Source organism: Phyllostomus discolor, chromosome 9 (genome assembly GCF_004126475.2).
Source record: "Phyllostomus discolor isolate MPI-MPIP mPhyDis1 chromosome 9, mPhyDis1.pri.v3, whole genome shotgun sequence".
In the NCBI taxonomy this organism is placed as follows: Eukaryota; Metazoa; Chordata; class Mammalia; order Chiroptera; family Phyllostomidae; genus Phyllostomus; species Phyllostomus discolor.
The window spans coordinates 19819277-19837022 of NC_040911.2; the positions used below are offsets into that span (position 1 = coordinate 19819277).

The window sequence follows — 17746 nt, forward strand, 5'->3', positions numbered from 1 at the left end:
TGGCAATGAGGAACAAGGAAATAATTTACCTCTCTTTCTTCTGGACAGAGGAGAGAGGGAGTGACTATCAACTAAGAATTCCAGATCCAACAAAACTACTCTTTCAAAATGAAGGGGGGAAAAAACGAAGACCAACAAATTTGATTAGAAGCAGACCTGATTTACAGGAAATTCTTTAAAGCTGAAAGGAAATGACACCACATGAGATTCAAGTTCATAAAACAAATGCAGACAACAAAAAGTGGTAAATGTGTACATTAACATAAAAGACCCTACAATAATTTTTCCTTCTCTTACCTTTTGTAAAAAAAGGTAAGGCTGTACAAAGCAGTAATTTAACACTGTATTGCTAGGTTTATAATACACATAGATGTTACATATATTAATAGCATAAAAGGCAGGAGATTGAGCTCTCCCATACTGGAAGAATGTTTCCATATTTTATTAGAATTAAGTAAATATTAATTGGAAGACTGTGGTAACTATAAAGATACAGATGTAATCCCTAAAGCAACCACTAAAAAAGTTAGAAAGTATCATTTAACCACCCCCACCCCAAAGGCAGTAAAAAAGATACAGAGGAATAACAACAACAAAAAAGAGACACTAGAAAGAGAGACAGTAGGAAATAAATAACAAAATGGCAATTATAAATCCAACCATATTAATAATTATATTACATGTGAATGGCCTAAATATTCCAATCAAAAGGCAAAGATTGTCAGGCTGGATAAACAAGATTCAACTGTAGGCACTCTACAACAGACATACCTTGAAACTCAAAGATATGCTAGAATGACAGGAAATAATGGAAAAGATATACTATGCAAAGAGCAACTATAGAAGAGCTGAAATGTCTGTATCAACTTCAGACAATATTACTAGATACAGAGGGACACTTCCTAATGATACAAAGGTTAATATATCAAGAAAATATAAAATTATACACGTTATCATGTACAAAAATATATGTACTTAACAGGCTTAGAATACATAAAGCAAAGCTAACAGTAATAGAAAAAAGAGATAACTCAACATTAACAGATTCAATTCCTTGTTTTAAGCAGATAAAACTAGACAGGAAAATCAGTAAGAATACAAAAGATTTGAACATTAAAAACCAACTCAACCCATACAAATTATATATAGAACAGTTCATTCCTTAGATGGTTATTGGCATATACAATAATGGATAAAGGGTAAGCTGTGGAGTACAGCCCTGGCTGATGACTCAGCTGGAGCATAGTCCGGTACACCAAAAGAATGAGGGTTCAATTCCCAGTCAGGGCACAAACTTAGGTTGCAGGTTCAATCCCCAGTTGGGGCACATACGGGATACAATTGATCAATGTTTCTCACGTCAGTATTTCTCTCTCCCTTCCTCTCTCTCTAAAATCAATAAACATAATAGCATCAGGTAAGGATCTGAAAAATTTGCTAAGATGTGGACTACAGGAAGAGGAAAAAAGTAATCAACTTTAGTTTGAACTAGATAATGCTAATGGAAACAGAAGTTTCAAGGAAAAGAAATACAGAAATACAAATTTGGACATTATCAACATAAACAGAGATGGTAGCTGGATATAACAGTAAATCTAGGCAGGGAGAAAGCATAAAGTGAGCAGAAAATAGATTTAATAGACTTTAAAGTGTAAAAAAAAAAAGGCAAACCAGTTGCTTTATTCTATAAACTGGTAGGTAAGAAATTATCTTGGAGGAAAAAGATATAAACGTATCTACAAAGCACACACACAGAAGAAAGTCTTCCTTCTTGCAATATATTCTCAGATGTTTAACAACTTCCTATAGACTTAGAACAGAACTGAGAAAGGACCAAGATTAATAAGGTCTTATCTAAGACCAACCATACAGGAAACCCTCCTAAGGGTTTTGACATAGCAATGTATAAAATCATTAAGCATTCAACATTGTAAAGCCTTGCCTTTTTACCCCTTTCAATTTTACCCCTTGTGTGCAACAATCATCCTTAACACCACTATATTGACACAAAAATGAATGAATAAATTGATACTGTATTGTCTTTCCTGGTGTGACAAATGCAAACTGAAGTCACTTGCTGTTACAAGTTTACTATTGCTACAGAACTTTCCGTTGAAACCACAAGCACAGCCCATTAAATTAAACTGCTTCTAGACAACATTTTGCTCTACACTCATGTAAAATGAGGCATGCTAATTGCTAGCACTCCAATCTGTTTACTCCATGTCATCACCTGTAAGAAATACAAGCAGCTAATGCCTCAAACATGATGGATACCAGTTAACTTACAATGATTCTCCACATGTACAAGCCATAGTATTAGGTAACTCATAAATTCTGTCTTTGTTCTCTTGCTCAAAAGAATATTCTGAACTAATATTTAGACAAAAAATCAACTTTGAAGGGGGTCAATGTTTTACTGACAAAACAAGAATGCTTTTTCACACTAAGTAGAGACTATAACATTTCCCCATCACAGAAATTTAAGTTAAAAAAAAAAAAGAAAAAGAAAAAGAAAAAGGCTTTCATCAAGTGATCCTGTCTATTCCTTTGCAATGCAGGATGGTCAAAATAGGACACCTTCTTCTGTTTTATCTAATCTAGCTACCAAGTAATAGGGCGTATACCAACTTCCCTCAAAAACACTTTGTTTCTAACAGAATTTGTGGTATAGTTTTTTCCAAGCTTTAGTCTACAGTATCCTTCATTTTATTTAAAATTAATAATACAAACTCTGCCTATATCTGTGACCGCCATATGTAGCCATATAAAAACAGTTCACAAGAAATGCACTAAAGATCAATCTTTCAAGTGAGTCTGCTTATTTTCAGTATTTAAATTCCCAGTTTCCCTCCCCCCAAAAATCATACCCACATATTTTCAGAAGTACCAGTAAGTAGGTGTTAGACCACTACAAAACAAACTTGTATGCTGAGCTCTCTGCTCTTTAAATCAAAATTGATTCTGTCCTCTAAGTTTTTTTCTTTTTTAAGAAACATTTTGACTGAAATATTAGCACAGAGAAGTACAGGCACCATAAGTGTGCAACTTGATAGTTTTTTTTAATTAATATGTCCATGTAATCAGCAAATGGATACTGAATATTTCCAAAATTCCAAAACCTCCATGCCACCCTCTGATCATTACGTGCCCCTCAAAAGTAACCATTATTCTGACTTTTATCATCACAAGTCAATTCTTCCTATTCTTAACCTTCAAGATGATATATTCTGTGTTCATGGACTGAAAGACTCATTACTGTTAAGATGGCAATTCTTCCCAACTTGATTCACAGATTCAATGTATTCCCAATCAAAATTCCAGCAAGGTATTTTGTAGATATTGACATCACAGGTCCTAAGGTTATTTGGAAAGGCCCAAAGCAGTCAACACAATACTTGAGGTTGGAGGACTGATACTACCCAACTTCAAGGCTTACTGTAAAGCTACAGTAATCAAGACAGTATAATATGAGCCAAAGAACTCAATATAGAGAGCCCAGAAAGAGACCCATATAGCCAACTGACCTCTGACAAAAAAAAGCAAATGCAATTCAATGGAGAAAAAGTCTTCTCAATAAATGGTGCTGGAACAATTGGACATCCATCTGAAAAAATTCATCTAGACACAGGCGGTATATCTTTAACAAAAATAACTCAAACTGGATCACAGAAGTAAACATAAAATGAAAATCTATAAAACTTCTAGTTGAAAGCAGAAAATTTAGCTGAACTTAGGTTTGGCAGTGAGTTTTTATATACAACACCAAAAGCACAATCCATGAAAGAAAAAACTGATACATAGACTTTATTAAAATTAAAAACTTCTGCTCTGCAAGACACTATCAAGAGAATGAAATGTTTAAAAAGTATGCCCAAGTCTTACCTTTAAAAAAAAAAACAAAAAACACATCTTTCTTGCTCTATTTTCACTTCAATCGCCAAACTTCAAGAACTGTCAGCATTTCTAATTCCATATCCTCCACTGCTCAACCCAATGCAACCTAGTTTCTGTTCCCATTATTCCATCTAAAGTTTTGAAAAGGCTATATATGCCATTACCTTGTAACACCAAATCCAAGACACTTTTAGTCCTGACTCCTTACCTCTCGGCATATCTCATACTGTTTACCATTTCCCCTTCTTGAAAATACCCTTGCATGGACTTCTATACCATCGCACTATTTAGGATTTGCCTCCTTCCTCTCCAACTCTACCTACCTACTTATATCTATTTTGTTGACTCATTCTTCTCATCTCTTTAAATTTAGTTCTTCATGGCCTACTCTTAGGGCCTCCTTCCTCTTGTTTTATATCTAGCTGCTATCATCTACATCTCTGCTCCCAAATTCATACCTTTAGCCCAAAAGGCTCTTTCAAAGATCAATTGTCTACTTGACAGTCTATTTAGATTATCTCAAAGACATTGCAAGTTTATGATGCTAAAAAAATTTTTAAAAAATCTGCCCATGCCCTGCCAAGCAATTACTGTGTAATTAATCTGGTATCATTACCAAACCCAAAAACATACCCCCAAATTCCACTCCATGACCAAGCCCTATCAATTTGGCCACCCAAATATCCTTCAAGTCTTTACATTTCTATATTGCCTAGTCCAAGCTACCATGACCTACTACTGCTTGGAATATTACAACCACATTAGTGGTCTCCCCACATCCACTCCTGATCACTACAATTGCAACCAGAACCTTTTTTGTTTAAAAATAAAAACCTGGCCCTCGCTGGTGTGGCTCAGTGGACCAAGCACCAGCCTGCTAACCAAGAGGTCGCTGGTTCTATTCCCAGTCAGGGGATATGCCTGGGTTGCAGGCCAGAACCCCAGATGGGGGCAAACAAGAGGCAACTGATTGATGTTTCTCTCACAACTGGTGCTTTTTTTCCCTCTTTCTCCCTCACTTCCCCTCTCTCTAACGATAAATACATAAAATCTTTTTTAAAATATGATCTTGTACTACTGGTTCAACTCATTAAAATAAAAAAACTACTTTAAAAAGACAGACTAGGACAAAAAATATTTAATTCAGCTAACAGGTATCAAATACCTACTGTGTCGTGCAACATGTTACATTTGGAATTACAAAAATGCATAAATCAAGTCTTGGCCCGGCAGCTCAGTTAGTTAGGGTGTTGTCCCAATATGTCAAGGTTGCAGGTTCAATCCCCAGTCAGGGCACATACAAGAATCAACCAATAAATGTAGAACAACAAATTGATGTTTATTTCCCTCTCTCTCTAAATCAATAATTTTTTAAATGAGTAAGTTATGGTACTCACACTCAAATACAATCAAAACAACAAATATCTGTTGAAAATCTACTGATTAAGTGTTTCAGGGTAGTTAAAGACAGTAAGCAGCTCACACAAATTAACTGGATGAATACAAGCAGGACAGAATTAGGTTAAGTACTAAGAAAAGGTATAAAGAACTCTAGACTCTAGAAAGTATGCGTATGAAGAGACAAGTAATTTAACTGGGCTTATAAAGGTTAAGAATGGTTTCAATAAATAAAAACAAGAGTAAAAGGGGCTACTACAGAATCGCAAAGCTATACTCTGTAAGAGAGAGACATGAGAAAAATTAAAAGAAACAAGTTCACAGGTACTAAACTCAAAATCCAAGAAGGGATTTCAGTTTCATTTGAGATCACTTAAAGATTATTAGATTTAGATGAGAGTTCTACTTTGACAAAGACAGTAAGCCTGCAGAAACGAAACTGGTGTCACTCTCAGCATTAATACAATATGGTGTATTTTCATGGTGATAGCCATGAAATATGGTGATCCAACAACTTTTAAAAATGAAAATAAATAAAAGTCCATAAAAACACCAGTCCTAAGGCTAAAAAAGAAGGGAACCTGAAATGCTGCTCTGTGTCCCTGACAAATTATTGATGTTCTCTAAGCCTCTGTTTCCTTGTTTGTAAAACTTCAGTCCTTGAAGGATGAAATGAGTAACACGTTAAAGCACCTAGTGCAAAACAAGAACAAAGTCTTTTAGGCCCTGGCTGGCAGAGTTCAATAGTCTGAGTGTGGGCCTGCAAACCAAAGGGTTGCCTGTTCAATTCCCAGTCAGGGCACATGCCTGGGTTTCGGGCCAGGTCCCCAATGAGGGGCACGTGAGAGGCAACCACACATTGATGTTCCTTTCCCTCTCTTTCTCCTTCCCTTCCCCTCTTTCTAACAATAAATAAAATCTTTTTTAAAAAGAAATAGTATCTTTCAATCTTTGTAAGGTACTTCCCTCTAATCAAAGTCATCTGGGGTTCATTCACACATTAAACACATAATTACTGAGTATGAAGTGTCAGCTACTATGCCAGGCACTGGGAAATATACACCAGCTTCCTAACAGAACTTACAAGTTTAAACAGTCAAATAATCACACAAATAAATATTAAAGGTATTACTCTGGCAAGTCTGGTAGAGAGAAAGTATGTTAGCACCATGAAAGGAGAAAGAAAAGAGGAATGGACATAGCCTAGGAGATCTAAAAAGTCTTCCCTGAGGAGGAATAAGAGCCTACTAAACAAAGGAGGGAAACAGAGATTTAAACTGACTTACACTTCAAAAAGACAGTTCTGGCTGCAACAGTGGAGACTGGACGAAAAAAAAGTAAGAGTAAATGTCAGTAAAACAATTGGAAGGCAAGGCAAAAAAAGTATGGTAGCTCTGGACTAAATGGTAGTTCCAACAGAGAGACATGGATGAATCTGAGAAATCAAAGAGTAGATATGGGACATGAGAAAGGATGGTGCCAAGTCAGGCAGTGAAGCTGTTTTATTAGACACTGTAACGAAGGACAGGCATAAGACATTTGTCAAAACCCACAGAACTGCTATTCTGTATTATTCAACATAGTATCTGTTTTCCAACATAAAAAGTAAGCCCTAATGTAAACTTGCTCTCCAATAATATAGCAATACTAGCTTATCAATTATAACAAATGTAAACTAATGCAAGGTGTTAATAAATGGGGAAAACTCAGGAGGGGATATATAGAAACTCTGTACTTTCTGCTCAATTTTCTGCAAACCTAAAACTGCTCTAAAAAAAGTTTTATTATAAAATTATTTTAATGCTGAGGAAACTAGTTAGCTTGGTGCTGCTTGGGGCCCAACTTTGCCCTCAGGAGAGAAAAACCTAGCGGAAAATAAATCCCCCAAAGAAAAGCAATACAAAGGCAGTACACATAGAAAGTAGTGCCCAGATAGCAAATGAGTTCCTAGCTCCAACTAGGCCAAAGGCCAGTTGCACACTGGGCTTATCACAGTTAAATGAATCTATTAAATCTCATTTTTGCTTTTTAAAAAATGTATGTGAAGCTACTGTGTATGTTTTACAGTTATCTTCTGCATAAATATTTTCATAGGAGTTAGGGTCATAGCACACAGAAAAAACACTGCAATTAAAGCTCTACTTGTAGACTTCATGGAATAGGAATGGAAGAACAAGCTGCATTACCTTGGCCTTTGCTTCTCAACATTGGAAAACTAGTGCCTCCAAGGGACACTACTGATGCTGTTGGTCAATTTTAGACATGGCATAAATACTCAAAACCACGAATTCTCCTAGGCCTTAAAGTCTTCAAAAAGCTTCAAAGAATAGTTTAAAAAGCAAAAAGATATAGGCAAGTTCAAAATACAACACTAAAAGAATGCTTCAATCACTAGTCATTTTTTTAAGGTTTTATTTATTAATTTTTAGAGAGAGAGGGAGGGAGGGAGAGAGAAAGAGAGGGAGAGGAATATCAATGTACAATAGACACATCATTCGGCTACCTCTCCAACACCCCCCACTGGGGACCTGGCCCACAAACCAGGCATGTGCCCTGACCAGGAATCAAACCAGCAACCTTTCAGTTCACAGGCCAGCACTCAATCCACTGAGCCATACCAGTCAGAACATTTTCTTTTAATTGATGAATGTTTTGTTGCATATTTGTATAATTTTTTTAAAGTTGTATTTTAAAAAGACACAGAAGTGATCTAACCACCCTGGCAACTATCTAAACAATTCTATTTAGGTTTTCAGAACTTTTTTTTTTAAAGATTTTATTTATTTATTTTTAGAGAGGGAAGGGAGGGAGAAAGAGAGAGAGAGAGAGAAACATCAATGTGCGGTTGCTGGGGGCCATGGCCTGCAACCCAGGCATGTGCCCTGACTGGGAATCAAACCTGCAACACTTTGGTTGGAGCCCGCGCTCAATCCACTGAGCTACTCCAGCCAGGGTTGGTTTTCAGAACTTTTTAATTATTTTTATTAATTATTGTTCATAGTTAACCTGAAATGTATAATCCTCATTTCTAAGAAAAGAATATGTAGGTCAATGGCCAAGATATATTTAGATAAAGTTAGACAGATATATTTAGAATTGTTTCTGAATTTCCAACCTGCTTGTTAACCTAAGACTAGATCATGCTACACAAGTAGCTTCCAATAATCAAAATGAAAGTTCTGAACATTTGGATCTTTACAAAAATTAAATTAGTTTATACATTTAAGAGGTAAAGTTTTAATACAGACTCCTTTAAAATAAGTTTTCCTAATGTATTTGAAGTCTGATATTAAAATTTGGTTTTGCACACAAATACACAAGAAGATATCCTTTGTATAAATTAAGGCATAGTTATATTTTCCACTTAAGAAGTTAAACAAGACTACTCCTTTGATAATTTTCCTTAAAAACAAAACATCCATTGTTCTGATTCATTTTATAGAAACCACACCATTTCTGTATCTTTATACTGAAAGAAAACTGTACATAGTTTTCCATGTGCTTATTTTCAATTATGCCCAAGGTACACCAAATGGTTAATCAATAAAAGTAAAAACTATGCCATATAAAAAGGGGAGGAGTTACTAAGCAAAAGAATTGCAGTTTAAATTACCTCTAACAGTCTAGAATACACACTTTTTTTTTAATTGTTTAATAGGCTTACCTTCAAAATCCTTAGCTGGCTTAGAGTTTAAATATTCAACTATGCATATTTATTACTGAATCTGTGAGTCAAAAATGATGTACTCTTAACACTAAAAAATCAAAGCAAATGAACCATTTTTTTAAACTGGTGTAAAAAACACTTTTTATATGGATGAGACTTTTAAAACAAAAGTCATGAAACCACCAACAGGCACAGAGCTAACCAAATTATTTGTGTAAATATTTTCACTCACCCCCACCCCAGCTCCATTAGATTACAAATCTCCTTAAAAACAGGGATTATGTTAAACATCTTCAGTTCACTCACAGTTCCTAACACATAGTATGTAATAAGTATTTGTTGAGTTGATGAAAACCATTTTTAAAAATCACCAAGACACTAATGAAATACCTTGTTTGCTTAAAACTTAGTATTACTGACTTGTATATAAAAATACATTCCATTACATAGAATCGACGTTATTTCTGATAGAGTAACTCTCCTTTTCTCTTTCCACATAAAAACATAAGACAAAACTAACACAATTGTTAATAGCCTAGTAAAGTTGTTTCGATACACTTAGAATACTGTATTATAAAATGATTGTGTATTTATGCATAAAGATACAAAAACCAGACACTACAAAACTAAAAAGGTAGAGGGCAGTAAACCACTAAAAAACAAAATGAAGCCCCCTCTCCCCAGTCATTTAGATATTGGAAGAGATTCCACTACATCTGTAACAATGATGTTCCAAAATCTTTTGAAGTAGAAAAATTAACCTCTTTTCTAATTCTTATATATAAATACTAACAACTTAAAATAACAACAGTACTCTTATCTTAAATAAGCACCAACACTGCAAAACAAACTTTGCTTTCGAAGGACAGCTTTCTGTTATGGGTCAGGATTTGAGGTTAGTTTTTCCACTGTGAAGTTGTAGTGTGAACAGTACAGGAACCAAAGATCAGGACTGAAATAAAAACACTACAGAATTACAATATACAGGTTCCAGCACAAATAACCTTTTTATTACAAAATCTTTTATTAAAAAGTCATACGCAGATAATTCTGTAACATAACAGTATCACACTCGAGCACATCATATGAAATTAAGTGAAATGTTCAAATTAAAACTATAAACTATTACACCATATTATTACACCCTACCAACCACACTCAAGCAGGCCTTACTTCTACGGGACCCTGTAGAAGATGGCTGTTTTCTCCACAGCAACTCTTCCCTTCCCTTCCCTTAGCTCTCAAAAGGAAGAGGCTGAATAGGCTATAAACAAGACACAATATAAAAGACTCAGAACTAAGAATGATAAAAGGCATTCCCAGTGTGGAACTATGACTAATAAATTGATGGAGATAGGCAATAAGCACAAACAGCTGCTAACATCACATAGAAGCAAACATTATGTGCCTCCTGATACAAGTGTACTCATCATCTATAAAGTATTCTTGACCCCTCAAAGAAAAAAGAAAAAATAAGAGAGATTATACCTACAGAAACCAAATCTGGTCAAACCTAATACCAATTAGCAAGAAACCCAGAGGACAAAGGAATGTGTTTAATATCATCAACACAGGAATGTAACTGGCAAATTCAAACTGGGAAACTCCTATTTCTTCAACAAATAATTTGCCAGGAATAACAAATAGAGGGGGACCCTGACTGGTGTGCTCAGTGGATTGAGTGCTGGTCTGCAGACCAGGGAGTCACCAGTTCAATTCCCTGTCAGGGCACATGCCTGGTTGCAGGCAGGATCCTTGGTGAGGGGTGTGCAAGACGCAACCACACATTGATGTTTCTCTGCCTCTCTTCCTTCCTCCCTTCCCCTCTCTAAAATATAAATAAAATCAATCTTTAAAAAAGAAAGAAAGAAAAAGAAATGGAGGGAAAACCTATAATCTATAAAACAATGCACAGACCTCATTTGACTTCAACTCAATGATTGTAAAAACACATTTATGAGATAGAGAAATCTGAACACTGAATATCATACATTAAGAAATTATTGCTAATTATTTTTCAGTGTGATAATAGTTATATGGTTCTCTTTTTTCCTTCAAGAGTGAAGTTGCTTAAGAAACTGAGTGCTAAAAAGCTGGTGTACAGAAAGGGAGCACTAAAACTTAATACAACTCAATGATCTGGCCTACCAGGAACTGAAGTATAAATTCTGACATTGTAACGACGGGAAGAGAGCAGCTTAGCCTGCCTGCCAGCCAACCTCTTCTCCACTGATATAAGCTCTATAAATAGACCAAGGGTGATAATGGCTGCTCAAATCACTTCATGTGGCAGATACCACCACTACTGACTTATACCTGGCCCAGTACCAGGACTGCGCATAAACTAGCACCAAGTAAGACGCAAGAAGTTACCAAATGCAAAGAATGAACCATGGCTAATGAGAGACCCTCTAAGTAAGTACTCAAAAGCACCACCATTATAAACCAAGAATAATTTAAAACACAGGTTCTAGATTTCCTCCAAGGGTTCCGCTCTGGCCATTTTCTATCTCTCTCAGAAGACAATACTCATAAAGATTTGTTACCACATGCTGAGACCTGAGGTCCCCAAGATAAATGTTGCCAAAAACCTATCCACTATACATGACCTCAGAGTCACAGCAAATTGTTTGGTGGACCGTAGCAGAGAAAAATAATGGGAAACCCTTGATAATAAAATGTTGATTTAAGAATAAACTATACTTCTATACTGAGTTAAAATTAAGGCAGACAGGACACTGCTTAAAATCTTAACCACATGAGGTTTTTGTTCTTTTGTCCTTAACAGAAAGGAAAACAGTCCTGTTTTCCTACAGTTTAAGTCCACACCCAAGTTCCCTCTCCCCAACAATATCTTTCTCTAATTATAAGGCACCTAACAAAATGCTGACTTGGACATCATAAAAGTTTTTTGCTTTTTTTTTAAACCAGACAACTCAGTAAAAAATAACTTCCATTGATCTTTTTGGTATCTTGTTTCCCTAATGCTAACCACGTTAGTGAAAACATTAATTTCTAGATTACCTAAACACAATCCTAGTTAATCCAGATTCATAAAAGTGGCTGTATAAATTATTTTGTTTTGTTTGGGGTTTTTTTGGTATATACTGTAAATTTTAACAGATTCAATTTTTTCCTCTTTGAATAACAATCAGATCTAATTTAGTAATACATGGTTTTGACTCCAGGGTAAAAAGTATTTTGTAAATGAACTGGCAGTACAAAAAGGACATTCAAGATTCCAATCATTTTCTTTTAAGCTTAGAGACCCATATAGGAACTATCTTCCAAATCCTTATTTAAAATGATTTTATAAAGGAAAAGACTAACTCCATTCTATAGTTGTTCTGTTATACGGTAGTTTTTTCTCCTATAGCCTACTTTTCTTCTCCACACTTTAGAGCAGGAAAGAAACTTAAAACTCATCTGATTCACTACATTTGAGTTCCCTGGGACAGAAATGATTTATCTTTGTAACCATCCCCACCTGGCACCAAAATGCTCAGTAAATGGTTTTGTTTTTTTGTAAATCCTCACCAAGGATATGTTGTAACGATTTAATGATTTTGGGGGGCCAGGGCAGCTGAGGGTGGAGAGAAACATCCATGTGAGAGAGAACCATTGATAGGCTGCCTCCCACAGGCACTCAAACCTGAAAATTTTTGGTGTACAGGACACCACTCCAACCAACTTTGCCACCTGGCCAGGACAGTAAATGGGTTTTTTAATTTAACCAGGTATAAAAACCCCCACATACAAATAAAACTAAGTTTTACGGAAAGAGTTCTACTTTTTATTAATATTACCTAGAAAATCCTCATCCAGATACTTTTAAAATTAAATAAAATCAAATTAATAACAGGATTTATACCATCTATTGGCTATTGACAAGATCAGAGGAAAGAGGAATGAGTTCCCTATTTTAAATGAAAAAGAACAGAAACAAAATTTAAACACTGTAAATGAAAACTACAAATCCTAAATAAGACAACCATCAAATCTGAGTTATACTGGCTCAGTATAATAATTTTATATTATTTTAAAATTACATTTACTATTATCAGCTGCTATTAATATGTTGTGATAAATACGTACAATATATACAACAAACAATCCTCCCCAGCAGTTCAGGAACATAGAAGAAAATAAAACAAGCAAGACACTTTTTAGTTTCACCCTGCTCCTTTCTTTTACAAGGACATGTGGGCTGAGTGTGAAAACTGACTGAACATCAATCCCACTTCTACTGAGAAAAGCTGCCCACACAGAAGCAGAAAACACTGTTTATTTCCCTTAAGTTCAATCATGAGTCCTTAAAGAGTAGGGAAAGTAGGTACAATTAAAGATAAAGGCTAAGGATTTTAAAAAGTTCCATGACAACAGTCAAATTTAAATCTGACTGAAATTTGACAACTAAAAAATAACTATCAGCCCTGGCTGGTAGGCTTCAGTGGACTGACTACTGCCCTGCAAACCAAGGGGCTGCCGGTTCGATTCCCAGCTGGGGCACATGCCTGGGTTGCAAGCGGGTCCCAGTGGGGGACACATAGGAGACAACCACACATTGATGTTTCTCTCCCCCTCTCTCTCCCTCCCCCTCTCTCTAAAAATACATTAAAAAAAGAAATAGAAAATAACTATCAAAGTATCAGCCCAAAATAAAAAATTAAAGCCAAATAAATTCCTACTCACTGAAATAAATGTTCAAGGACTGCCTACCTGAGCTTTTATATTCCACCTGCGTTCCCCCCACCCCCTGCAAGAGAAGTAGTATCTCATTAACAGACTAAGGTACTGTACTTTCACAACCAGCCACACTTAACCATTCAAGATCACTGATACTCATGACTTTGCTTAGGCTGCTCCCTAGCCTGGAATGCCCACCTGGAAATCAGCTAAAACCTCAGGTTTAAGCTCCTGTAGCATCAGGGCTCTGTCAGTCTTATCCACCACTCCAGCTCTAGCAAACAGAGTGCTGGCACACAGGAAACAATCAATAAATTAGCGTTGTGAGAATAAAGAGGTGCCACTGAATGTTTTGTCGTCTGTGTTTTCTCAATAGCTTTGTCACCTTTCTAGTCTCATAGCTTTTCACAATTAATTTGTCTGTTTCATTTTTACTATATAATTTACAGCTACCCAAGAAACTTTATGTGGCCCCAAACTCTTTCCTAAAATAATAGAGAATATTGAAATCAATGTAGTTTAAAAGAAAACATACCATAGTCCATTTTTCCTCTTTTACAGGTTTTCTCAAGTATCATCAATTTGGTAAAGATGTCCCTAGTCACATGCAGAAACATTAGGAAGTTCTAAAATGGTTTACCAAAGTTACAAACGTAAGGCTTGTTTGGATCTCTAGCATGCACTATTTCCAAACTTTAAAGAGGAAAAAACAAAAATATCCTAATTACCCATATATCAAGTCTATTCATGCACACATCAGAACAAAATCATAAGATCGAAGGTCCCACCAAAACAACCTCTTAAATAATGAGTGACTACACAAGCTCCCAGAAATTAACAGTGAAACAGTAAGGAGACTTAAGGTACCAATGTCACTTATGAAAATAGAAACCTTTGCAGGACACACACGGAGCTCTCAGTTCTAAAAGAACTGTCTTAAATTAAATTTAAAGCTTAATTTACCTTTAATATATGGGTCTCTGATAAACCATGAAGACACTACAAAAAAGAGTATTATGACACTTTCATAAATGCATTTAAGAGTAATGTAAACTGAATTACTGAGTAATGTAACAGCTACACTGTGAACTTAGTATGAAGCTAATTAGCAATGGGAAAGTTTCCAGCCCCCAAATCCAGCCCCTCCCATTTTTCAAAAAAAAAAAAAAAAAGTCAGAAAAAAATTCTTTCCACTAAGAAATTATATGTAGTTGATGCTTTAGGTATAATACCATGATGTCTCTCCCTGCCTTTCATATTATATACACCTATTTTGAAGTTTATATCTATAACACAAACATTATGAAAAGGATGCAGTCTGAAGTTTTAAGATTAAAGTGGTACTGAAAAGTAATCTGAAATAATCTAATTTAGAAATGCCTGAAAATATTTTTATTTCTCATTTCATGGAACTGCGTAAAATTTCACTAAGGCTCTTTTTAAAGTAGCATACAGATTATCTAAATTTCATCTGGTTTCCTGAATTCATATTTAATTCATAATTTTATATTTTATATTTACTGAGTATAAAGCTCTCAACTAGGCATTGTATTGGCCAGGTTACTCTGCCAAAATATTACACTTCCTACTGAAAAACGGTTAGCGTTGTCATTCCTCAGGACATCGGGTAGTAACTATCAACTGTAGACCCCTAAAAATCCTTGTTAAACCAAAAGGCAGTGCTCTTACTGGAAAAAATCCCATTGCCAGGATCAATAAAACTACATCAGAAAAGTTAATATCCTCCATCCTTAAGTATCCCAGGAGAAGAAAAAGTAATTCAAACCGTTAGCAGGTGCCCAACGAAACTACACAGTAACAGCCTAAGCAAAACCACCAGGTGTAGTTGTAATCAAGAGGTCTACCATGGCAAAGGATACTTTGTCACCTATCATCAGTGGAATTTTCATCCTACTGGGTAGAAGGATTCAGAAAGCAAAAGCTCAAGCAAGAAACCAAACGTGCACCCAAGGATACACTGCTCAAGCGGCTCAATCTGGGAGAACAAGTACTGACAGACGTTCACTCCTTCAATCTGTGAGCATCTATTCTGTTACAAACAAGAGGACGACTTAAAAGGCAGAATGAATGACGTGCTGTTGGTTCTGTTGGGGGCAGCCGCTCCAAGAATTAATTCACTGAGGTCGGTGTTATAAGGAATAAAGTTCAAAGTGCCACTGGGGAAAAGAGAAGAAGTCTCTGGGAAGAGTCAGAGAAGACGATGATCTTTAACTTGGGGCTCGTCGCTTTACATCCTCGCCGGCTGTCTAAATAAAGTTGACAAACTCGCCAGAGGAGATCAATTTTGGAGACTGACGTATCCTTCCCGAGGACCAGAAGCGTCTGCCGACCAAAAGAAAGCGCCCAGAGGCAGAAGGCACCGCGCTTGAGAAAGCTTTCCTCCCTCCTCCTAGGCCCCCGCTGCGCTGGGGAGGCGGCCTGGGCTCTCGGGAGTCGGGGCAGGTGTCGGCGCCAGACCCCGGCCGGCAGAGCCCGCAGAGTTGGCAGAGGTGCAGCCGCCGCCGCCGCCGCTTCCCCCGCCCGCCGGGGCGCCGAAAAGTTGCGTGAAAGCAACTCCAGGGCCGTAAAGCCGCTGCGCCGCGCGGCCCGCGGTCTGCGGCACCTCCAGCCTACTACTCTCAGCCGCCGGGGAAAGGGACCGGCCTCGCCCGGGCCCCGGCGGTCTGGGGGAGCGCTGGAGGGCGGGGGGCTCGGCCCGCCAACTCCGGCGAGCCGGGAGGACGAGAGGGTCACCAGCCGGCGGGCGAGCCAGCGACCAAATCGTCTAGTTAGCCCCGACCCGGGCCGCGCCTCCCTGCAACTACAGGCGCGAACACCCGACACCCGCCGGTGGACCCTCACCGCCCCGGCGCCCGGACGCCGCAGAGCCCTCACCCACGGCCCGCACCCCGACGACTCGACTCAACCCGACCCCTCCCCGGGACGCAGCCCAGGTGCGGCGGCTCGACACGCAGCCGGCCGCGGCCCGACGCCCATTCACGCCTCACCTGCTCTCTGCCGCGGCTCCGCACTCCTCGTCCGCTGCGCTCGCCCCGTCGGGGCACGCACTGACCGCCGGGCCGGGACTCTGCCGGCCGCGGTGACTCGGAACGCGACGCCCACCGCCGCCTTCTCCCGCTCAGACCACGCCCCGCTGGCTAGCAGAGAGGCGCGGTCAGAAACCCTCCAGGGTCACAAGAAATCTCGCCGCCTCCTCAGGATACACCACCAAGTCCCTTCACTCGTCCGCGCCGCCCGGAGAAAATGTCACCAGAGGCCGTTCCGCTCGGCGCCTCACTTCCGCCCGGAACCACAGAGCCCGCGCCAGCCGGCTAGAGCGGCCGCTGCGGCGGGAGCCTCCAGGGACCGGAGCGGGAGGGCAAAGGGAAGCCAGACAGCGCCATCTGGCGGGAGGGAATTCGAGCTCCTCCCAATGCAGAGAGCCGGGCGCGCAGGCACCGCCTTCCCAGGATTCTTTCCCGCGCTCCCACCATCCGATCAGGCACCTCCGTTCCAGAAAAATCTTTCTCAGAGGTTCGGAAAGCTAGTCAATGCAAGCCAAGGACAATGCCCTAAGAAAAGGAGGCTCTCCTTTTTCCATAGGCTGCTCCGTACTCACCCCTCTTGAAGCTTTCCTGAATGAAGTTCGTGGGATCTGAATGCTTGAGTCACTCCAACAGGGAGTCCCCACCTTTCTCCCCCCTCTTTTACGAGGATGTACACCGCTCAGCTCGGGGAGATTCAGCTGTACTCTTCATGCAGTGCCGTCAACGTCCCGTTCAAGTTTCTGCGAGGTCTGGCAGGTCTCGCAGGTAGATGGCCACCTGCTGGTGGTACAGGGTCCCGGAGGGAGACCCCGCCCCGCCCCTAAATGCGTTGCAGACGCCCCAAATTCCACCGCAGCCCAGTCACTCCTCTGATTTGCAGTTTTCCGTGGGAAGGGTGGCGCACCGGTGCACAATATGAGTTTTCGAGCGTCTTTTCTCGAGGCCTGAGATGGGAGAAACCTGCCGGACGCGGGACCCGGTGGGAAGGTGAAGTGGGCACAGGCCACCTGGCCGGTAAAAGAGGTGCTCAGAACAGACCACACTACTCAAG

At 38.9% G+C, this 17746-nt stretch overlaps 1 protein-coding gene across 3 annotated transcripts in view; it reads right to left on the reverse strand.

Annotated features, from left to right (window-relative positions):
- Window positions 1–17470, reverse strand: part of C9H18orf25 (chromosome 9 C18orf25 homolog) — a 69377-nt gene extending 51907 nt beyond the window's left edge. The window contains exon 1 of one of the 3 annotated variants that reach the window (XM_036009092.1): window positions 17268–17470. The gene's annotated coding sequence lies outside the window, so the exon portion shown is untranslated. Of the gene's footprint in view, window positions 1–16656; window positions 16954–17267 lie in introns of those variants that run through there. The other 2 variants (XM_028523894.2, XM_028523895.2) reach the window with 2 other exon arrangements.
- Between the last annotated feature and the right edge of the window lie 276 nt (window positions 17471–17746).